The following is a 24344-nucleotide window of genomic DNA, read 5'->3' as shown; positions in this document are numbered from 1 at the left end:
AGCGTGTCCACTTCTCCCCACAGTTTTGTATAATCTGCAAACTTGGATAGAGTACACTTCACTCTCCTGTCCAAGTCACTGATGAAGACATTGAAGAGTATCGGTCCAAGGACCGAGCCCTGCGAGACCCCACTACCCACTCCCTTCCAGGTCGATACCGACCCATCTACTACCACTCTCTGGGTATGACCCTCTAGCCAACTTGCCACCCACTAGACTGCGTAATCATCCAAGTCACAGCCTCTTAACTTGTTCACCAGTATGGGGTGGGATACCATATCAAAGGCCTTCCTGAAGTCTAAGTAAATTATATCAACCCCTAGTCCTGCGTCAAGGTGTTTTGTAACCTGGTCATAAAAGGAGACTAGATTAGTCAGGCATGATCTACCTGCTATGAACCCATACTGGTTTCCCCTTAGCATAATTTTTCCTGCTGGGCCCTCACATATATGAGCCTTAATAATCTTTTCAAAGACTTTGCCAAGGATGGAGCTGAGACTGACTGGCCTATAGTTGCCTGGATTCTCCTTCCTCCCCTCCTTGAAAATAGGGACCACATTGGCCCTTTTCCAATCCTCTGGGACCTGTCCCATGTGCCACAAGCGCTCAAATATTCTTGCCAGTGGCTGTGCAATGATATCGGCCAGTGCCTTCAGTACCCTCGGATGGAGCTCATCCAGGCCTGCTGACTTAAACACATCCAGTCCTTCCAAGTGACTCTGCAACATCTCAGGGTCAACGCTTGGTAGTCTGGTGCCCAGCTGTTGCCTCTCTAGCATGTGAAACTTGTCTTGCCCCTTGTTTAGGAAGACTGAGGCAAAGAACTCATTGAGGAGTTCAGCCTTGTCCTCCCTGTCTGTCACCGATTGCTTTTGCCCATTCAGTAGTGGTCCTATTCCACCCTGGGCCTTCCTTTTACTCCGAATATAAAAAAGAAACAGTTACTATTTCTTTCAGACTCACAGGACACTGTTAATGTTACTATATTTTCTTCCATGTATCACCCTTAAATAAAACACATATCTTGTTCTTGGAAGGCAGAATGCTGAAATAAAAAGATTTTCCCAGAGTTATGGATAACTGTGACTGAATAAATCCTCCTGGGAATCTGGAGTATTCGGGAAGCACAAGCAAGTTCCTGGTGCCAGCTGTCACCCAGACTGTCTCCTATGTGCCACACTTCGAGGACACTTTGTTTCTAGGAGGACTTAAGCTGTCTTGCACAAGATTAGACCCCAGACTCTTACAAAGGTAGCAGCTAGACTGTTAGTTCTTTACTGTAGGTAGTTCTTTGTATAATTCCCTATAAATAAAGCGTTGTTACCACATCACAAGCCTTATCAAGATGTTGCCAGCAGTTAATTTGCTGCTTCAAGCACCAGCTACAGTGCTCAGCCGATGGATACAACTGTGAGAGGATTAACACAAGACTCCACCATCTTGGCAGACATTTTAGTAGTTGTATAGCATGCACCGTGTCTCTAGGTTTGCTTCTTTTCCAATAAAGAAAACAGCTTCCCCACTTAAAACATGCACCCCAGTTTTAGAGGGATAGACTTAGACAAGCTAAAGAGGAATGCATTGCATTTGAAAGCTTGTCTAAGGGTACCCCAACCATTCAGTCAGTCCAATAAAATATATTATACACAATAATCCTTGCCTGTTGCATATTTCTTAGAAAATCATGGCTACAACTTCACTTAAACACCAGTATAATGAAGTAGTACTCACTCCCACCATTTAACCATTTGAATCAGCTATGGAGGGTATGCCTCCAGAACTAAATTTGACATTTCTATAATCCTCAGGTGCACAACTAGTTAATAGTAATCTGATAGAACCTAAGTTTTTGACTAAGAAAAAGTTATTAAGGATTAACAAATTAGAGGCACAGAGTTTACAAAAGGTTGTGACAGGGGCACGCTCAGGGCCAAGTCTCAAGTCAGCTCGCCTGCCTGCCTATGGGGTAGTCCACCCAGTCTCATCTGCCATGACTTTGCTGTAACAATGAAATGGTGTTAAATGTGGTAGGCTGCCCATTACATGCCCTGATGCCAGGGGGCACTATCCATGGCTCTGTACCATCCCTACACCATAGCCCATGCCTCACAGATGGCATCCAGTATGTCACTATGCCCCTGACCTAAAGCCAGGCCAACTGAGTCATTTGTCAGGTCTCATTCTCTCACACACTCATACCATCCCTCTCTCACTTGGGTCTCTTCCACTCCATCCTTTCTCACAGGGTTTCTTGACTGCTGCACAATACTGTGCCCCCTTCACTCTGCCCTGCTCCCTTGAGCAGCCCCATAGGCCATCAGGCTTATCCAAGTCACACCTTGGGTGGCAACATGAAGTCTTTTGGGCCTCTCCCATGACCCTCACCTGGGTAGTGGCCAGCCGACTCACCGAATGGAGGGCTAACTCCACCCTAGCCTCTCATCAGGGTTTTCACATCCTACAACACAATCTTATGGGGGTTGGCCCATGTGCTGCCCTTTTGGCCATCACACAGCCCTACTCAGCACACCCTCTTGGGCTGCCCTTCAGGCTGACCCTCAGCTCTACTCAACCCCTGTCAAGGCCCTCACTACTGCCCCCTCTCTGGGGCTACACAACTATCCCCTTCCTGGGGCCTCTGAGGTCTTTCATCTCTGTGGGTTCACATGGACACAGCCATGCCGGGCCCCACTTCTTTCCTGGGGCCTTACACCCCCTGGGCTCAGGTAGCCTTAGCCATGCCTGGCCCCCTTACCTAGAATGTTGTGGGGCCCCCCTTACCTAACGTGTTATTAAAGTGCCCCACCCACCTTTTACTGGGGAGGTGAGCAGTCCTGGTATATGAGTGGGGCTGCCACACCACCAGCAGTCCCACCGGGCCTCCCTATCCTGGCAGGGTGCAGTTTTTGGTCATGGCCAGGACCAGGAGCCTCCATGCCGTCCCTCTAGCTCCTGCCTTTACTTCCAGGATGTTTCATGCTGCAAGGGAGCCAAATGGTGCTGCTCCCTCAGCTGCAAGCAGCTAACTGCTGTCTTTGCCTGGCTGACCTTTGTTTGAAAATGGCCACCTTAATCAGGCACCTGTCAGCTACCTGCTCCAGCCCTTAAAGTGGCAAGCACCAAAGATGCACTGCTACAGGTTAGGTGGGGGTGTGGGGAGGGAGCTAAAAGCTGCCCATATATGTACATCTTGCCTTCCTAATTCTGAACCATTTGGGGAGCTATCAACAAATAACTATAGACCTGCGCAGCAATACTGAACATCTTTTACATCATGTTATATTGTACCAATTTCAAGTCAAACTGCAAAGTTCCAATATTTGGCAGTGTCCAAGTTTAAGTGAAAAAAGACTTCATTATAAGAAATGTCTTTCTGTCCTACTAGGCCAGGAAAAGCCTAAGTACTTGATCACCTTAAATGACTTCCTACAAGCTGTTTGAGATGAATCCTTTTTTTTTTTTTTTTTAACCAATCACTCATATTTCTTAGATATTCAGACCTAAATCCTGTTGCATCTTTAGGTATCTACATGTTACTTAACCATCTGAAAGCAGATATATTGTAAGTGTCACTAAATGTTACTCTTCTAGGAGAGTGTTCATCACTAAGCCACAGAGCCAGGCTCCCTCCTGCTGATTCCCATACTGAATCTAAAATTCATGTAGTACCACTTCTGTGTTAACTTTTGGATGGCCAAATACCATTTAGATGCCTAAACATAGAATAGGATTTGGGCTATTTCTATCAATTGGTCTTAATATAATCAAACCTTGCAGTTATTTTCAATAAGAAATAAGAGGAAGGAAATGTAATATTTTATGAAATGTACTATTTTATTTAAATGATACAAGTTATCAAACACTTCACTACCTGAGACAAAATGGTGTTATGTTGGGATTGTTTTAAGAAATGTCAGAAATGATTCTTGCAGTTAAAACAAGCTTTACTTTCATATCCTATATTAGAAAACCTTACATTTCCTTTGCTTTTCAATATACACTTATGTTAGTGTTTTGTGATTGGGTGTGTTTTTCACATACATGGGGCTAGAATGTATTATTGTCTGTGTCTCTAGATGATTATCGGTACTGTTGCTAAGATATGTTGTCTCTGACATAAAGGACAATGGATCAGAGTAATGAAAACTCATACAAATATTGTTTTTCACTTTTCATCCATGAATATGCTTTGTGAACCAACAGTAAAAAATCCTGTATACTTTATATCAAAATGATTCATGTAATAAGACTTAAAACAAAAGTTGATATCGATTCTGTTGCTGTTCCTTTTGATTATTTTCTAAATAAGGTGCAGTCCGGAGCTCTTTTTGACAATGTAAGCCAGTAGATCTCCATTTCACCCTCAGAGATGTTGGTTCAGCACCTGTTAAAATCATTGGGTAGCAAGGGTGTGACAGAGGATTTCATGGCTTTTGAAAGATTTACTAATCAGTTTATATTACACATGTTGTAGGATTCTACTGGATGACTGATTTCACAACATTTCAGGTTGGAATGGTATCTGAAAGAAACCAAAGACAATCCTGTCATTGTCCTCAATTACCTTGGTCCTATTCTTCAAAGCCTTGTGTGGGATTGATTTAAATTAAATGAGGCACCTTTTTGTTTCATAGATTTCATAGACATTAGGGCTGGAAGGGACATTCAGTGAGAGATGTGTAACAATGGAATTGTCAACTGCAAAAGTAAAATTTTATGCAGAGAAATCTTTTTTAGCAACTGACCTGTAACAGCGTAACTCACTTTTAAGAGATCAAACAGATTGGCTATTTTAGGTTTGTTCTGATTAATAGGGAAGAATTAATTGACAGTATAAAGCTGAAAGGTAATTTTGGGTAAAATAGCTCACTTTTTTAACAGTAGGAAGATGTGGGAGTAGTCAAATAAAATAATGAACTTCAGAAGAAGCAGACTGCAGCAAACTCAGGGAACTAGTAGGTAGATTCTCTTGGCAAGATATTCTGACAGATTTACAAGTTCAGGAGAGGTAGCAGTTACTGAAACATATCAAATGTATATGAAGTACACAAAGATAAACTGTCTTGATGAGAGGAAAATAGGAAGCATCCAGAAGCTCTTCAGTAAACTGAAAATCAAAAAGGAATAGTACAAAATGTGGAAGTAATGTCAAGTATCAAAGGAAGCGCACATATCTAAGAATAAACATAAAGAAATAGAACATGAATGTAGGCATAAAATCAGAAAGGCCAAGGTGCAAAATCAGTTTCAATTACCATGAGACATAAAAGACAAGAAGAAAAGGTTCTGTAAACACATTAGAAATATTAGGAAAACAAAGGAAAGTCTAAGTTCACTTCTAAAGTTGAAAGGAAAGCAAATGCTAGATGATGTAGGGAAAGCTAAAGCATTCATCCTTTCTTTCTTTGTTCAGTCGTCACATAAAGGTAAAAAGTGACCAGCTAACTAATTATTTTTTCAAGAATTTAAGAGTACGTGATAGAATATGGAAAGAACTGATTAAGAATATTTACTTAAGAGGTCAGTTTGGCAGGATCAGATGAAGTTCACTGAAACGTGTTTATGGAAGCAGCCATAGTAATCTCTCAAGTGTTAGAAGTTATGATCCAAACTTGTGGAGGTCAGGGGATGCCTCATAAGAGTGGTGAAGGGCAAACATATATTAGTTTCAGTAAGGCATTGACAGTGCACTTCAAGACCTTTTCATAAACAAGGAAAAGAAGTTGTGATGACTGTAGGTATTGTAGGGTTTGCTGCCCCTGAGCTTATTTTCCTACAGGCAGTGACAGGGTGGACCTCAGCATTGGATCACTTGGTCTGCCAGGAATTTGGTTTTATGTTTCTCTCCGGCCACTACTTTCATGATATTTGATGAACTTTGATTATATTGGTAGGAGGCAATGCCCAAGGTGATCCTACCTGGTCTCAATCCCTATTTTCTTCAGTGGGGCTCTAAACCTCCCCTTTACCCCACCCTAGCCTCTCCAGATAGCACTCGTAGTTCTCTGCAGCCAGATCTTAAAGCTGCCTATTGGTCTATTGTTCCACCCTCAGCCACCAAAGTGACCATCAGCTTTAGTTAGGTGCACACCCTTTCAGGGATGGCCTTGTCCTGTACTCAAATATCCAGAAAAAAGAAAGCAAAATCCAACTGCTCTCAGTCTCTTTGTCAGACTCAGTCCATGTCCCCTTCACCTGCGGTCAGGATTTCATGTCTAAATCACAACAACAAAAAATCAGTTAATCCAGTCACTGCTCTGCACAGGCCTGTCCCAGTTTACTCATTAGCATTCATAGTCCCAATGGGATCTCTCCCACTTGATTCAGGAGGTGCACAGTCCCACCAGAGGAGGTGCCCTGTTGGACCTGGTCCTGGCCGCAGGCGACAACCTTGTAAGGGGCCTCCAAGTTCTTGATCACCTGGGCAATAGTGATCATCGCTTGCTGGAATTCACCATCCAGCGTAGGGTGTCAAGGGCCCGCAGCAAGGCGGTAGCCCTAGACTTCAGGAGGGCCAACTTCATTGAGATGAGGAGATTAGTGGGAGAGGCACTGGGGTCCTTGAGGGCGGAGGAACTCAGTGTCCAAGACGAGTGGTCGTTCCTTAAGGAAACGATACTCAGGGCCCAAGGGGTGTCCATCCCGACAAGAAGCAAGGGGGGCAGGAGTGTCCGAAAGCCCCCCTGGCTCACCAAGGGCGTCCGGGACTGCCTGCTTGCCAAAAAGGCGGCGTACGCCCGGTGGAAGGGGGGTGAAATCTCCAAAGAGGAGTATACCTCCTCTGCTCGGGCCTGTAGGCGAGCTGTTAGGAAGGCCAAGGCGGACATAGAGCTCGGATTAGCGTCCAAGATTAAGGATAACAAAAAGTCCTTTTTCAAATATATTGGGAGGATGAAGAAGGCGCCGGGTAATGTGGGACCCCTGCAGGATACGCTGGGCAATCTGGTGGTTGCGTCAGAGGAGAAAGCGGACCTCTTTAACCAATTCTTCACCTCCGTTTTCTTGTGCAGGGACCGGGACTTCCCTGCTGTGATAGAAGCCGGACTCGAGGGGATCGCCTTCAGACCTCAGGTTGGGGAGGACCGGGTTAGAGAGCTTCTGGAGGGGCTGGACGCGTTCAAGTCAGCGGGTCCGGATGCTCTCCACCCCAGGGTGTTGAGGGAGCTAGCTGGGGTTATTGCAGGGCCCCTGGCACGGCTCTATGAGCGATCGTGGTGCTTGGGCCAGGTGCCAGATGATTGGAAGGTAGCAAATGTGGTCCCCATCTTCAAGAAAGGGAAGAGGGAGGACCCGGGCAACTATAGGCCCGTCAGTCTTACCTCAATCCTGGGGAAACTCTTTGAGAAGATCATCAAGGAGCACATTTGTGATGGGCCGGCATCAGAAATGATGCTCAGGGGCAATCAGCATGGATTTATTAGGGGGAGATCATGTCAGACCAACCTGATTGCCTTCTACGATCAGGTCACAAAGGCCATGGATGCAGGTGTCGCGGTGGATGTAGTCTTTCTGGACTTCAGCAAGGCCTTTGACACCGTCTCTCACCCCATCCTAGTTAAAAAACTAGGTGACTGTGGCATAGATGCCTACACAGTCAGATGGATTGCAGATTGGCTGAGGGGTCGCACTCAGAGGGTGGTGGTGGATGGGTCATACTCGACCTGGGGGGAGGTGGGTAGCGGAGTCCCCCAGGGCTCGGTCCTGGGGCCTGCGCTGTTCAATTTCTTCATCAGCGATCTGGATGATGGGGTGGAAAGTAACCTGTTTAAATTCGCTGATGACACCAAAATTTGGGGGGAGGTGAGCACGCTAGCAGGGAGTGAGAGATTGCAGAAGGATCTGGATAGGTTACAGGGGTGGGCTAACAGGAACAGGATGCGTTTCAATACGGACAAGTGCAGGGTGCTGCACTTGGGCAGTAGGAACCAGCAGCACACTTACACAATGGGGAACTCCCTACTTGAGAGCACGGAGGCAGAAAGAGATCTTGGAGTCATTATTGACTCCAAGATGAACATGGGCCGACAATGCGAGGTCATGGTTGGCAGGGCTAACCGGACCTTGTCGTGCATCCACAGGTGCATCTCGAGTAGAGCCAAGGAGGTGATCCTCCCCCTCTACGCGACGCTGGTCAGGCCACAGCTGGAGTATTGTGTCCAGTTCTGTGCGCCCCATTTCAAGAGGGATGTGGACAACATGGAGAGGGTCCAGAGGAGGGCCACCCGCATGATCCGGGGACAACAGGGCAGACCCTACAGTGAGAGACTGCGGGACCTGAACCTATTCAGCCTCCACAAGAGAAGGCTGAGGGGGGACCTGGTGACCGTCTATAAACTCACTAGGGGGGACCAGAAGGGTTTGGGGGAGACGCTGTTTCCCCTAGCGCCCGCTGGCATAACAAGGAGTAATGGGCACAAGTTGATGGAGAGGAGGTATAGATTGGACATCCACAAAAACTACTTCACAGTTAGGGCGGCTAGGAGCTGGAACCAACTTCCAAGGGAAGTGGTGCTGGCCCCTACCCTGGGGGTCTTTAAGAAGAGGCTAGATGCCTACCTGGCTGGACTCATTTGAGTCCCGTTTTTTGTTTTGGGGTTTTGTTGTTCTCCCGCCCTGGCGGGGGGCCGGGCTAGAAGATCTACTAGGTCCCTTCCGACCCTAAATCTATGAAACTATGTGCAGCGAGGCTTTAACCTGAAAACTGCAATTCTTCTGGCCTCTCCCCCGGATCCTCAGCTGTCACTCCACTCCAGGGATTATCAGAAGTCTTGTGTGTACAGGTCTCTGCCTGCCTCCTTCTCAGGGTTACACCCACAGTGTTTCTCACAGGTTTCACACTTGCCTGCCAGGATGCTCAGCTGCTCCTCTCTCTGTGATTCGTAGAGAATTGACCCTACTCTGCCCCTCTCTGGAGCTGGAAATACCTCTGTGTAGCCTCCCTCCTCCAATCCAGAGTAAGATGCTGCTCCGGAAGTGTGGTGATTGCTTCTCTTCTCTACCAGTCTCCAGCTGCAGCCCTGCTAGCCCTCCATACTGTAAGTGTTGCTTGCTTTCACTTTCCCCGTCTGCTGCTGCCGGCTACTTTTCTTCTCCTGAGTAACCCTGCCCAACATGTAAAGCATCTTGGGGCTTTTGTTTACTCTCCCTCATTCCTTCACAGAAGTATGATATAACTTAATCACTACTTAGTGGATTTACTAGTTGAAGTAATATGGCAGAAAAGAACCTTGCCGTCAGCGGGTTACAAAATATATATGAATAAACAGTGTGATGATATCACAAAAAAGGCAAATCTCATCCTGAGGTGTTTTAACAGGCAGGTAGGTAAACCACAGGAGATAAATATTCTGCTGACTGGCAGTGAAAAGACATTACTTGGCACACTGTGGCTAAGTACAAGCATTCAAGAAGCATTAGGCAGAAGTGCTCTTATTTTTGAGCTTTCCTCTAAGTGCCCAAGGTTAGGCTGGGAGCAAGCAGAAGACATGGTAGCCTTTGTTGGGGAGGCTCAGAGGCTGCCTACATGGGCCAAGCCCAGCAGGAGCGGGAAGTTCTCACATAACTTCCAACATGCTCCATGGACTCCCTGAGCTGCCAAAGACTCCCAAGTGCAGCCAAATGGCTGACCCATCCCTGATTGGCTGGTAGGGACATCATGGCCATCCAGATCTGATGTGGCAGTGACTCATCATCACGGCATTTGCCCTCATGGCCATGAGCCACCAGCCAGCCATCCCATGCATGTCCATCTACCACACCCTGGGCCTGTATGTATGCGTCAGATGCCTGGGTTCTGTCTGTGTGTGTGCACACATGAGTATGTACTGGATGCCTGTATTCTCCCCCTGCTGATGCTAGTGGCTGTAGCCCCACACATTGGCAGGCTGTTCAGATCCACAAAGGCCTGGCTGAGTAGTTTCTGACCTGCATGAACTGAGAGCCCTCCCTGGATGAGTAGGGTCTGAGGGCTTTGAGTGCCCCTGCCCTGGTACTGGGTCATGTGTTTCCAGCCCCAGGTTCCTCTGGCACTGCATCATGGCCACCACTGCCCACAACCCTCCCTAACTCCTACAGGGGAATGCAACCCAAGTAAGAGACTTGCCTCATTTTAATCCAATGTTGAAACTGCCAAACTTTCAGTGTGTTTGTTAAACCAAAACTGTGGAGTGCTGCCTGCTCCAGAACTTGGAACCTTCTCAGTTAGCACTGAGAGAATGGAAAAAGACCCTAGATACACTGGGTGCCTATGACACTGGGGAGGGAGGGAGGCAGCTGCAGGGGCTCAACTTAACAAACACAAAACCTTGGGGGAGCAGAGGAAGTGTCACATGCAAAACTGCCACCCCTCAGTTTAATTACATGTGGCAGTTGCCAAACCCTTTGTGTCCATAATAACAAAAAACTGTGGAACATTATGCTCTCTGGAACTTGGAGCTGAGCCCAGGTGGCTGCCTATTCATTCAGAGGCCATGCTACTCCCCCCACAGTGAGGTCCAGGCCTAGAGTGGCCTGGCCTGATGGGCTGGTAGGTTGCCTCTCCCTGGTCTCCCAATTTTGAGTTGTCCTGGGCCCTTCCAGGACTGGACTTAGAACTTTTTGGGGCCCTGTGCTTTGGCCAGTGACCAGCAGTGACTGGAGGTAGCAACTTGGCCCTGTATTCTACCCTGTTGATGCTGGTGGCAATATCTTCATCAATGATCTGGAAAATGGGATGGAGTGAACCCTCAGCAGGTTTGCAGATGACACCAAGCTGTGGTGGAGTACTTGATACACTGGAGGGTAGGGCTGGTATTCAAAGCGATCTCAACAGATTGGAGGATTGTATCAAAATAAATCTCATGAGGTGCATTAAGGAGAAGTGCAAAGTCCTGCTCTTAGGATGGAGCAATCCCATGCACAGGTACAAGCTGGGGACTGACTGGCTAAGCAGCAGCTCTGCAGAAAAAGAGCTGGGGTTTATAATGGACAATAAGCTGAATATGAGCCAACAGTGCACCCTTGTTGCCAAGGTTAATGGCATGCTGGGCTCAGTTAGTAGGAGCATTACCAGCAGATTGAGGGAAGCAGTTATTTCCATTTATTCAGCACTGGTGAGGCCACATCTGGAGTACCATGTCCAGTTTTGGTTCCCCCACTACAGAAAAGATGTAGACAAATTGGACAGAGACCAATGGAGGGCACTGAAAATGGTTAGGGGGCTGGAACACACAAAGAGAGGCTGAGGGAACTGGGTGTATTTAGCAACCTTCAACTACTGAGATTAAGGGCGGGGGGCAAGGCTGGTTGGCAGCTATGAGGGAACACTCCACACTGCGCATTGATGGGGAGATGCTAGGTTGCAGGGGAGTCACTGACCCATGGTCCAAGGAACCAGGTAGGCATTTGGCAGGATCTTGTCCAAGGAGCAGCATTGGAGCTAGACTACTCTCAGTGGTGGCAGATGACATAATAAGGAGCAATGGTCTCAAGTTGCAGCAAGGGGTGTTTAAGTTAAATATTAGGAAAAACTTTCTCATGCAGAGGGCAGTAAAGTACTGGAATGGGTTATCCATAAAGGTTGTGGAATCTTCATCCTTGGAAGTTTTTAAGACCCAGTTAGATAAAGCCTTGCCTGGGGTGATATACTTGGGGATGGTCTGCTTTGAGCAGGGGTTTGGACTAGATGATCTCCTGAGGTCCCTTCCAACTCTAATTTTCTATGATCTTATCAGTCTATGAGTTAATGCCGACCTTGGCATCAGGTCTCAGGCAGCCTGGTCCCTCTTCTCGCCCACAGTACTGTTCCCTGGAGCAGATCCCACTGGATGCCTACCTGGCTTCTTGTACCATAGTTCAGGGACTCCGCTGCACCCCAGCATCTCCCAATCAATGTACGATGTGGAGCATTTCCCCATGGCTGCAATCCAGCTCCCACCCCCCATGGGGCTTTTGGGCATGTTGTCCTGGGGAGGAGTTCCTAGAGCAGGGCTCTCTAAGCTGGGGGGTGGGAGTAGGCTGCAGCCTGGCCTACCACTCCTGCCCAGGAGGGCAGTGGTCTGATGCCACTCAGGGGTGTTGTAGCTGGGTCCCAAGTGGTCTTTGACCCTGTGCATAAACTTATTCTGGCACTGTGACTCTTTTAGCTCCATAGTGGTGCTAAAAGAGTCTCCTCTGACAGGAGACGGCCATCTGTATACATCATTCCTGGACCTTTTCAGTCCATTCCTGGGTGGCTCATTCAAGTGCCATGGAAGTGTGGGTGCAAACAGTCACCAATCTGTCCATTCTGACCCCCATATTGAGGGTCTCATTTGGTTCATATTTAATTGGTGCCATCTATGCACATGTCTGCGGCTGGCCATCCTGGACCTAGCATCTCAGGCTCCATGATTGGGCCTTCTGTGCACAAATGTGGTTGTCCCCTGTCCAGACTCTTTTCCCCCATCCAGAGATGGAAGCTATTCAACTGCTTATAACCCAGCACTAACCATGCCATGAAATGCCTGCATTCCACCTCCCAGCTGGGAAACCTTGGATGCCTGGGTTCTATCTCCAGGCTATGGGAGCTGGGAGACCCCGGAACCCAAACATCTGGGCCCAGAGGGATAAGCCTTCTCCAATTCTCTGGGAGGAGAGGGAAGGATTGAGTGGGGTATTTTTGCTAGGGAGAATTCCTGTTTGCCATTGTGCTTTACCTGCAGCAGTGCTCAGAAATAGGTGCTCTACTGAACAGTGGCTAGAGGCATTCCAGCAAAATGTAGGGTTGCAACTGTTATAAAACCTTAGCTGTGGGGATGAAAAAAACTTTCAGTGTCTTTTGGGGTGTGTTTGGGTGTGGTTTTGCATTAGGTAGATCCACGTAAACATGCTAGCCTCTTTCAGGCATTAAGTTTGAGGGATGGGGCAGCCAGTTGTCAATTAACCACATTTATGGTCCCACTCAGTGTAACACAAACTGAAAATCCCCCAAGAACAGTAGGAGGTTACCAACTCTGTTGCCTCTACTTCATTCCAAACCAGTGGCATGAGGTCAGGGGGGAGCATCAATAAATTGGTATCATCACTCTTTCATGTGGACAATTGTCAAGCCAAGAATATGATGCTTATCAAAGTAGGCAACTATATCCTTCCCTATGAGCATACCCCAACCTACCAAGGAGTCACATTAGATCATTTGCTCACCTATAAACATCACATTCAGAAGGTCAGCAGTAAAGTCTCTGCATGGATATCTGCCTTAAGACATTTAGCCAGCATGACATGGGGCGCCAACCTCAAAGTGCTCAGAACCACTGCACTTGCAATGGTATATGCTCCAGGAGAAATCTGCACTTCTGTATGGTCCAAAAGGTGTCTCCCTAAAAAGCTCAACACTGTACTTTACAGTGTGCAGAGACTTAACAGGTGGCACAACTTACACACACATACACACACACACGTTTTCACTGCACTCTTGGCATTAGACCAAGTGATATAAGAAGACCCCTAACTGCTCTGCTGCTGTCAGGTTTCTAAGCCCATGAAGAGCCCAGAAGGCAGAGAAGCTTCCTCCTACTCGGCCTCTCATTGCACCAGGAGGGTGGAGGGCAGCTGGGAGCTCCATACCCTGGGGCAGGAGCCACCTGGCTGTAGCTTCCCCTTCCCCTCTCCCTCTCCACTCCACTCCCCACCTGGCTGGGCATATGGTGCCTGGTATACAACCCAGTGGCTGCTGCTGCTTCCCTTCATTCCCTGCTCCCAGGATTGGCACAGCAGGGGCAGGAGGAGCTATTGGCGGCACAGGGAGCTAAGCACTACTAAGGCAGCTGCGCAAGCAGTGGGAGAAGCCTTGCTCGGAAACTGTGTGTGCTGGCTGGGACCAGGGCCAGGGCTGAGGCTGGGGCAGTGTTGTTGACAGGTACAGGGCAGGTGTGGGTGGGTGTGTAGCATGGGCTACCCTGGGTGGGCAGAGCTCAGCCCCATGTGAAGCTCTACGGGGACAGCCACAGGCTGGATACAATCAACTGGTGGCCCATCAATCATATTTTGCCCACTCTTCACCTAGGAAGTTTGGTAGAATATCTTTAACTGAATGATTTTTTTCCCCCAAGAATACTTAGACAAACATCTATCTGGGAGGGATAGCTTAGATCAGTAGTTCTCAATGGGTGCCTGTAGACATGCAGGGAGGCTGCTCCAATGCTCTATAATTACAGCACATTAGAACAGACTCAATTAATTGAGTCTTCTGGAGTGTACTAATTAGCACACCTCCACCAGCCTCTGCATCTCATGTATCAGTATCCTTGTGCTTCAAAATGTTTTTTGGGGTGCTTTAACTGAAGCTCATTTGACAAGCTTTAGTTAAAGCATCCCCACCACCATTTTGAAGCATGGGGAGACTGGTGCATGAGATGCTGCAGGTGCTTTAATTAGAGCAGTCTTTGGAGCTGTAAAAATGTCCAGCCTTTTTAGACTTGAGGCACCCCTCATTCAGCTTCAGGCACCCTTCATTAGCTTTGGGAACCCTTCAGAAAATGTCATCTCTTAGTTTTCACTTCCTTTTTCAGTACAGAAAAATAATAGAGTAATTCTTTTGTTGCAAAAAATCAGGAAGACTACAATGGATCAGAACTTTTTTTGGACTAAGAATTCCTATTTGAGATTTCTGCATTTGTCTTGTGACTTATATTTGCACACCTAGCAGTGTTAATATTGTGTGATGCCCCTGAAAGGATCTCAAGGCAATCTAGAGTTCTGTGGCACTGGCTGAGAATTACTGACTTAGATATGTTTGACTAAATGATCTATTATGAGCCCCTCCAGACTTATATAAGCTGTGCTTTGATGCACTTTTTTCAGGGAGCTACAGCAACTAGCAAGACAGTTTCTTGTCAGTCTTAATCTTTCTAGGGTCTTTTCTTGACACAGAGCTACCTTATGAGAGAGGCATTAATATTCAGTTGTTGAGAAAGCAAATGGCTTTTGTGCTTTATGTAGCCACCTCTGTTCAATGACTGATATATATGTAAGAAGCCCCAGGAGCCTGGATCACTGATTTCTCTTCTTCTAAAATACAGGTCTACAAGTTTCATGAAATCTTTTATCATTTGGTTAAATAGTGATTGTATACAGAAGGATCAGTTTTAATAAAAGAAAAAGGAAAAAAGAATAATCTTTCCAATGACTGTTCAGATTTTCAAGAGTTTTCCATTTGTAATTTCCACCATGTGTATGAACCATAAGTACAGTAATGTTGCAGTGAAATATTTCCACACTACCACCTGCAATTATGTACATGTTATTTAGCTCGAATCCTCTACACAAATTCATGTTTTTTGTATAGATGTGAGAAACAGTAAATAGGTTGCTGTTTATAGTTCTGAATACAAAAGTAAAGACAGCGATCATCAGAGAGCCAGCGCTTGGCCAGGAATGGTCCTGGCCATTATGAAAACGCATAATTTTTAAGTTGAGGAGTAAGATTTTCCCAGTAATGAACGGGCTAGAACATAAGCCCCTTACTCATATAGGAAAGCAACTCTTGGTCCTTGTGAATTAAGGGATCACAATTTGGCCAATATATGAATGTGTTAGGGATGTCTTGCCCTCCAGTCCCCAAATCTCCTGCCCAGATAAATACTCTCAAGTTGAAAGGATGAGTGAAGGAGAAGGAATATCTAACAGGCTAAAGCAGCTCAGCAACATGCAAGAGAGCCAGAGGTGATTGTAATTTTGCCAACAGTGTAGAATTTGCCAAAGAAGCAGATGTAGCTTCACAGAGAGAAACTTCCCAGTTTGGCATCTGAGATCTGTAATCTCTTATCCAAAGGGAAAAGGAATAGTGTATGGTGTATGAGCAGGGGCTGGAATGTCCACATGGGTGATTCTTCTAGACCCATTGGGAAAGTTTCCTGTACGAGGGTCAGTGAACCAACTGATGCTCAGTTAGGTGGAGAATAGCCCTTGAACAGGGCTGTGGATGAAACCTGGCTGTATCTCAACACCTCTGGGAAGAACAGATTTAATGAAAAGAAAGGAGTGGATTGAACACTGTGGAGGAATGATTTGAGGAGGAAGTGCCTCTATTGTCATGTAATGCTGAATTGCTAGAATAAAACTTGATTTTAATCCTGTTTCACAATACACTGATTGTATAGAATCTATCAATGTAACAATAAGTTATGTCTTCACTGTGATTATAGCACATCTTGTTTAAAGGACTAAATGAGAAGCTAAAATTGCTGTGGCATGAGGATTTATGTTACAATAGACATTTTTGCATAATGTTATGGTGCTGCTTCAGCTTTCTCTAACATATGCAGCTTTAGAAGATCCTTTCAGAGAATTTTGAATAAATATTACTACCATGGGAGCATAGCATTTTAGAGGAGTGAACCAACAAATGGGACAAGACAGTCCTATGAAACAGCACACACATAAGCCTTTAGACACTAGGCATTTGGGGTAGATGGGACAGGCAATTAGGAAACACTACTGAAGCTCAAGAATATACATAATAATTTCATTGCAGTGTGAACAATCAGGATTCCAGTTTGATTTTCAGTGTCACAGTGCCCAAAGGAATCCTATCTTTACCAAAAATTTTCTTTCTTCCTGATATCTATTAGTTTTTGATCAATACTGCACTGAAGCACTGTACAATGTGCAGATGGAAAGATGGGTTTTACTATAAAGAATCTAAAAGACATTGAAGATAGACTTCTTAACTTACTGTATGTAGAAAATATAAGAGACGGGGAACTACAGATTAGGTCTTATTTATTACTTCCTTAAATCTGTCTAAGGTATCCCACCATCATGTCATGAGTGCTTTGGTTCAGACTTTAGAAGGAACCAAGAAGAGGGGGAATATGCCAAGACTCGAATGCATTTTCTCCCACTATGGTATTTGATATGTGGGATCCTATACACATGCTCTGGGGTGGGGAGGGTAAGGCATTTTAGCAAGAGTTGCTTTTGGCAGCCACTCTAATTAAAATGCTGTAGCATCTTGTGTATACAGAATCCCTTTAGTTAAAGCACCCTTGCTGCTTTAACTAAAGCACAAGATGCTGAATGAGATGGATGCTGCAGCACACTGTAGCATTCTAATTAAAACGCTCCAGAAGACTTGACTAATTGAGTCTATTCTGATGCATTGTAATCAGAACATGTCAGAACATGTGTAGAGGCACCCAGTAATTTGGGGGGTGGTACCAAATAGAAATTTTCTTTTGATTCAAAATGAACTGTTCATTTCTGGGGGCACTTGAAAGAAAAGCAAAATGGTTTGAAGGTTAGATTTAACAAGGTCCTCAGAAGGCACCCTTCTCTTTTCAGTGGCCAGACCACTCACCCAGAATGCAAAAGCAGCAAGTTCATTTCTCAATTTTTCCCGGAGGGGTGGGAGGGGGTGCAGAAGGCAGGGACAGGACTTGAACCCACATATTCTATAAGGAGGAATTGACCAAAATCACATTTTCCCTTTTTCTGTGAAAAACAAAGTTTCTATGATTTTGGTAGGCTTTTTAGAAAAGAAATAAAACAAAACCATACTTCCTGGGAAGTAGAGAAAAAGGCAGGAAGCCCTGTAGTCTTGGAGGTTGGGGGAGCCGGGAGGGGGAAACGGGGCTGCTTATAGCATACAGTGGGAAAGCTGCAAGCAGCTGCACCCAGGTCTGCAGAGCCCCAGCCCAGGTGTTGCCAGTGATGCATGCACACACACTTCAGGGCCAATGGTGGGGAAGGGGCTGGGGCTGGGACTACACCGTTCCAGGCCCCTTCCCTGCTGTTGGCCCTGAGGTCCACATGGAGTTTAATTGAATGCTTAGATTGCGGATTGCTTGAAACCGTGGCTTAATTCCCCTGATTAAGCCCAGGGAAGCCATTAATCCATGCTTAATAATGCGTGGATTAATGGCTTCCCTGGGCTTAATCGGAGGAATTAAGCTGCAGTTTCAGGCCAGCTGCCAATCTGTGAGGAGGGCAAGACTGCTAGGGTCCCTTGGCCAGTTAAGGGCATGGGGGGAGGCATGGTGATAAGACCATGAAAATGGTAGCCAGCCCCTCAATCTCCCTGTGAAATTGGCCACCTACCTCCTTGAGTTGGGTAGATCCCTATCCATAAGAATGCCTTAAGCACCATGCCGTAATGTACTTTGATAGTATTGGAGTGATGTATCTGTGATGGTCCAGGAATTATGCAAGAGGTCATGGATGTCTTGCATTCACAACCTCATCTAACTTGATCACAGCTGTGAAGTTGGTCCAATACAATATAGAACCTACACAAATCTTTGCCTCGCACATAGTTTACTTTGACAAGTTGGGAGAGACTTTCACTCTCTCCAGTTGATGATTTTTCCCTTTACATGAATAAATAAATATTCCTTGGAGCAGAGCCTAGAACACAGATATCCCATCTCCCAGGTTAGTGTCATAATCAGGAGGATAGAGAGTTTTTTCTCTCTCTCTTTCTCTCCATCTCCCTCAATGAGATATTTAAGCATTTCATGCAGTGTACAACTCAATAGGAGGAACTGAAGGAATCCCATTTCAGAATGCCTTAGAGCTTCCTGAGATGTATATTCAAACCCCTGCAATGAATTGGGAAGAGAATATATTTTGTGCAATCCCTTTCCCTTTACTGTATTCTGTAAAGTAAAGCCTGATTTACTAATAGCTTGGGAATACTGAGATCACATTTTTTAATGAATTCACAAAAAAAAGTGAAAACATAGACATATTAATTACCTCTACAAATGAGGAATTTAAACCTCTGTCTCAGGGGAAACTGAAAGGTAGATGGCAAAGATAATAGAAAAGCAAAACTGAGTTCCTACAATCTCTATCCCCAAAATAAAACATTAGAAAATATTGCAGAATTGCAGCTCAACATTTTTAATCTGTGTATCCTATCAGACATGAGGGGCAGATTTTTAAAGACAAATATTGTAAACAATTTATTTACCTCCCCTATCGTCTTGTTTTGCCTGTCTTGTCCTACGGGTTGTGGAGTACTGTGTGAAGGACCACTTGCTAAACAGCAGAAGTATACCATATGGTCATTTCTTGTAAATAAGAAAGAATATCACTTGAAAATGTTTTTCTTTTATTATAGTGAAAATAACTGCTATAGCGACACCAAGCAATTGAAACTTCAGCACATCTAGCTCTGGTCACATAATATGGTAACTTAAGCACTGCAGATCCATTGTCTCAAAAGCTCATGTTATGCCTTTCTTACTGAGAGTCTGCTGTTGACAATAGTAAACAGCTGGCACTATCTGAATGTTTAAAATAACTGGCACCACACCAAGAACCAACAAAAGGTCTATTTAAAATGGCTTCGGAAATATTGTAAATGAAGCAGAATACATCATGCTTTAAAGTCAAGGGCAACTGTCAGTTCTGCACAGGGGCTAGAGGAGGCAGGAAGGACTTATACAATCACTTTAAATCGTAAACACTTGTTATAATAAGAGAAGAGGCCCAGCAGCAACAGGACGTGAGCTTAGCCAGCACAGCAATTATTCCAGTAATAATACAGTGTGTTTCTTCTTTACTGCTCTTGTGTGGATTACAAATGGGATCTAAAACAGAGCTGGATAAGCCTGGGAATATTGTATTTATATTCAGTTTAGGAGCCAGCAGGAAAATCTACAGAGACTGCAAGGCTCATTGAGGATCCTGGCCTTATAGATAGGAAACAATAGCAACAAAACATTAAAAGCCTTAAGGAAGGAAAAGAATTAATGTTGGATTTTCCCAGACATCCTTGATAGTAAATGGATAGGGTCCCACATCTTTTTCTCCACAGTCAAATGACCTGACATTTTGCTGCTGTTATGGCCCTGTTGTTCCCTATATTTACATAAATTACCAAGAAAGATGTAAGCTGAGACATTTGCATTTGATAAAAATTCTTCCGAGAGCAGGATTTAATGGAGAAAGACATAGCTCCTTGTTCTTTTGATCTTCATCTGAAATCATTTATTTCTTTTCCCTGTGCTTTATTTAATCTTTGAACAATGGGCTATCAAATATATTTCACTGCTATTGTTTTTTCTTCACCTCCTTTCTTTGCACTGTAAGCAAACTGTTTTAGTGTCATGGTTTATGCAAACATTTTCTCTCCTTATGTTTGCTCTGCTTGTATTTGCCTTCACTTTTCCCCACTGAGCCAGCTAGTCTATTGCCAAGAAGATTTTTTCCCTTTCCATTTTTAAACAAGATATCTATTTGTGGCCTTTAGAAACCCCTAATGATTAAAAAAAAAATTTAGTTGTTAGAGGAATTGTGTATCCCCTCTCCATCCCTTTGATATTTCAGATCTGAAAGCTATCAGCTAGGACTTGCAAATGGACCTGTTGGTGTCAGGCAAACCTCAGTAATAGTTTGACAAAGGTTTATTTTTCTTCTTTTAACCTTTGAATTTAAGCGTGGTTGAACTTCGAGTAGTTCTTCACTGACCTGCAAATATTTTAATAATTTTCTGGTATCATAGTCAGTAGAAATTACAGCATCTGAATCTGTAATCAATGAAAAGTGCTGAAAACACACAACAAAGTGTGCAAAAGTCAACAGATGCAGCATGCAGATGGAAGGCAACTGGCACTTTGCCTAACACTTTGTACCTATAATCTAGAAGCTATTTTGTCTTTATTTCCTCTTTTTTTCTTAACAAGATGGTTTTTTTCACTTGTAAATCATATCCAACCAAATAGGCCACTAGATTTCTGTCAGGTGAATGCTAGTTTTTCTTGCTTTTTTTTTTTTTCCCCTCGTATGCTTTTAATTCTTTTAGGAAACAGACTCGCAAGGACACAGGTTACGGATTGCCTAATAGCTTGGGTTTTGGTAAATCTACAGTGCAGGGAGGTTTAATGGCCACTGGGGGATGGATGGGGTTAGGACTCCTGTGTTTGAGCTTCATTGCTTCCAAAGGGGAGGATGGTAGTCTCTCCCTTGTTAGGCCTTTCTGACAGGTGTTATATTGCTATCACACACACCAAGATTAATTCAAATACTGGATCCTAACTTTACATTTCAGGCTTATCTCTAGATTTTTAGCACTTGCTTTCAGATAACTGCTTTTACTTTCACTAAAAAGAAACATAGTTTTAGACACCTTGCCCAAGTTCAGACAAGCGCGGCGGTGTGGTATGTGGCACTGCAAACACGTCTGCGGCACCACATACTGTACATTTAAATGTTCTCTGTGCTGCAAGGGAGAGCTGCTCATGTGTGAGCTGCTCCATTTTTCCTTTCTGGGTGTTTTTTTGACCCCTGGATATCCAGGAGTCAAAAATAACATGGAAAAAAAAGTGGAACAGCTCACACATGCAGCCCTGGGAGGCCCCCAGATCCCAGGTAAGGCTGCTGGGGCCAGCCCAGCACGGGCCCCAGACTCTCCCACCCCTCCCCTGGGGTAACTTGCTGTGTGCCAAAGCACGCGTCACACAATTGTTTCCCTAGGACAAGTAGTGGTGGCGCAAGGTGTGTTGCTGTTACTTGTCCTCAGGGAACCAAACGTCCACACTCATCTGGAAGCGCCCCTTCAGTTCTATCAGTGAAAGGAATGTAGCACGTTTTGGAAGCTAAGCATATAAAATAAGATAACTTATAAAAGTCAATACTACATGAAGCTATGAGTCATCAAATGAGGGAGACATTTTAAAAATATCTAAAAGATTCTAAATTCAGAATTTTGGATTCTGAATTCAATATTTTATAGTGGTACTAATTCAGTCTTCTTTTTTTAAGGAGTGGTACTCAGTAAATTATTAAATATACCAGATTCCTTAGCTCTGATCTGATTCTATTGTCTTTATTCTCATTGTTCTACGGGCTCATCTGCATATATAGGGAATCGCCTACATCGATGTTTGGCCTATGAATTTAGAGAGATTTCTAGAAGAAATTAGAAATAGAGTTAATAATAAAAAACTTAACAGATCATATTTCTGATTGCATTGTCAATTAAAACAAACAGCCAGTTCTATTTTTGTCTTCAAATGGGTGGAGAAGGATCTTAAGCGCTGAATGTTACCCACAGAACTAGTCAGTGAAAGTGCCATCTAATTAGTCCTTTGTCATTGTTGCAATGTATTGCCACTCTATACTGCAATTTAGACACCATTTTGACCTTTAAGTGGTTTTGGAATACTTGCTACTTTGTATCTTTAAGAAATCAATGGGTTGGCCATTGACTGCAAGGGGAGCAAAGCTTTGCTCATGCCAATGCTTTTGCAAATGTCACCCTTTGAACAGAACTGATGGTGTTTTATTTCATCAGTCAAATTGAGGGTACCGGAAAAGACTGGGAAAGAGAACGCAAATCATTTTATTACCAACTACAGGACAACAGTGACCTGGTGTTAATTAGAATCTCCAAAGGGGCATACTGATTAGATCAAAAGGTTCTATATGACAAAAGATATATCACATAATATTTGCAGAAAATTAGCAGAAGAGCACCAAAATAAAGAGTTGATTATGATGTTACCTGAGATTTGCAGGTGCCTTCAAACCTCCAAACGTATAAATTAAAGTGTTATGCTGCTTGTTCCACAATGTCACCTTCCTTCCAATGTCCAGTAAAAAAGAGGTCTAAACTGTTGTGATGTATATCTGCAGGTAGAAAAACTGTTATATCATTAGCGACTACAATTCAGACATATAAGAGCCTGGATTTATGTAAAAATGAAGTTTTAAAATCTCACAGTCTTTCTAGTAAGAAACAAATTACATTGTAATTAGAGCTGTGCAAATTATACTTTTAGTTTTGGTGGCCAGACTGAATGATGAGGGGTGTATCTACATTGGATGTTTACTGCAGTTGCCTAATTAGCTCCTCAGTAAATGTCTCAGCCTCTACACATGCAGTGCTATTAGGATAGAGTAAACTAATTATAGGTTAATTAGAACTTGTATAGTGTTATTACAAACACTATTATAGTATAGTGTTATTACAAACACTATACTATAAATACAAGTACTATCCTGCAGCAGTGTTTTTTACTTGGCAGCAACACACATGATGATGCTGACGGGGCTAGGTGGGGCACAAGAGTGCTTCAGTATGGGGGCTGCCTGCCAGCTGGCTCTTCACTGAAGCATCCTCATGCCCTAGCCAGCCCCTCTGCAGCACGTTAAGCTGGGTTGGAGCAGCCCAGGGCTGGCAGGTTGGCCCCCCTGGATTCTTGCCAGCTGGGGCTATTCTGACCCAGTTGAGTGTGTTGTAGTTCCAGGAGCATGTTCAAATGTAGCACCCAGGAGCAATAAACTCCATTAATAGCATGTACAGATGTGCACAAGGATGATGATAAAAGAACTGTTAGAAATTGACTTAAACTAGGAATTTTCTGAATTTTTAGAAAAATGATACATGAATTTGGGGTCCAATATGAAGCCTTGTTCAACTGGAAGTCCATTATTTTATGTGTTGGCATTTTTAATAAAAGCAAGGAACTAAATTTAGAGGGGAATGAGTTGTTATTCATAAAAATCAAGGTGGCGGAGGTGGTATCCCACCCTTAGCTCAGTGGTTAGACCACTCAGATGAAACATTTGGGACCTGCACTCAAATCCCTTTCTTGAGACAAGATATTATTCCTCTGAGTCTTCTAGAATATCTTGATTGGACTTTCTCTTCTCTTCTGTTGGGGCTGTTCCATTACATGTAAAACAGTCACTGGAGCAGGGGCTGGGATGTGAATGTCCCACATCTCTGCAGAATGTTTTAGCAACTGTAGGACAACCGTAGAGTAATTTTGTCTTTCTTCTTGGTCTCAATAAATATTTAATTATTTTATGCAAAATAGGATAGCTTCTGAGGGGCAGACCCAGCTAGGAATATTTATATTCCATTTATATTCCCAGCTAGGAATATTTATATTTATATTCCTAGTGGTTGGGGCATTCTCCTTAAAAGTTCAAATTATTATTTTGACTCAAGTGTAGGCAACGAATTTGAATTTGTTTCCCATTTCTTGTGTGATTGTCCTAAACATTGGGCTTACAAGTGGGACATCCTATCAACACCTCACTAGCTGTGGGAGTGACATGCAAATTTTATGTGAACTCAGCCTGTAAAATCAAAACATTCAACACTTCCAAGATTTGTACTTTTTCATTGTCTAAAACTATTTCCCAAATTTAACTAAAATTTGTGAATAGTTTTCAACAGATCAAAACTGTATTTTTCAGTGAAAAAAGTGTATGCCAAACCCCCCACAACCAATCATTCAGTCCTATTTGTAACTTTTCTGAGATTTCCTACCTTTGGTTGGGCACAGAAATCCCAATGAAAGTCTCTTGTCACTCACCATATTTAGTCTTTACAAACATTCCTTGGTATATTTTTCTTTTCCTCTCCATAT

This window comes from Gavialis gangeticus, unplaced genomic scaffold (genome assembly GCF_001723915.1).
Source record: "Gavialis gangeticus isolate Ggan-Ray unplaced genomic scaffold, GavGan_comp1, whole genome shotgun sequence".
NCBI lineage: Eukaryota > Metazoa > Chordata > Crocodylia > Gavialidae > Gavialis > Gavialis gangeticus.
The sequence above is the reverse complement of the archived record's forward strand: the minus strand, read 5'-3'. Positions refer to the sequence as shown.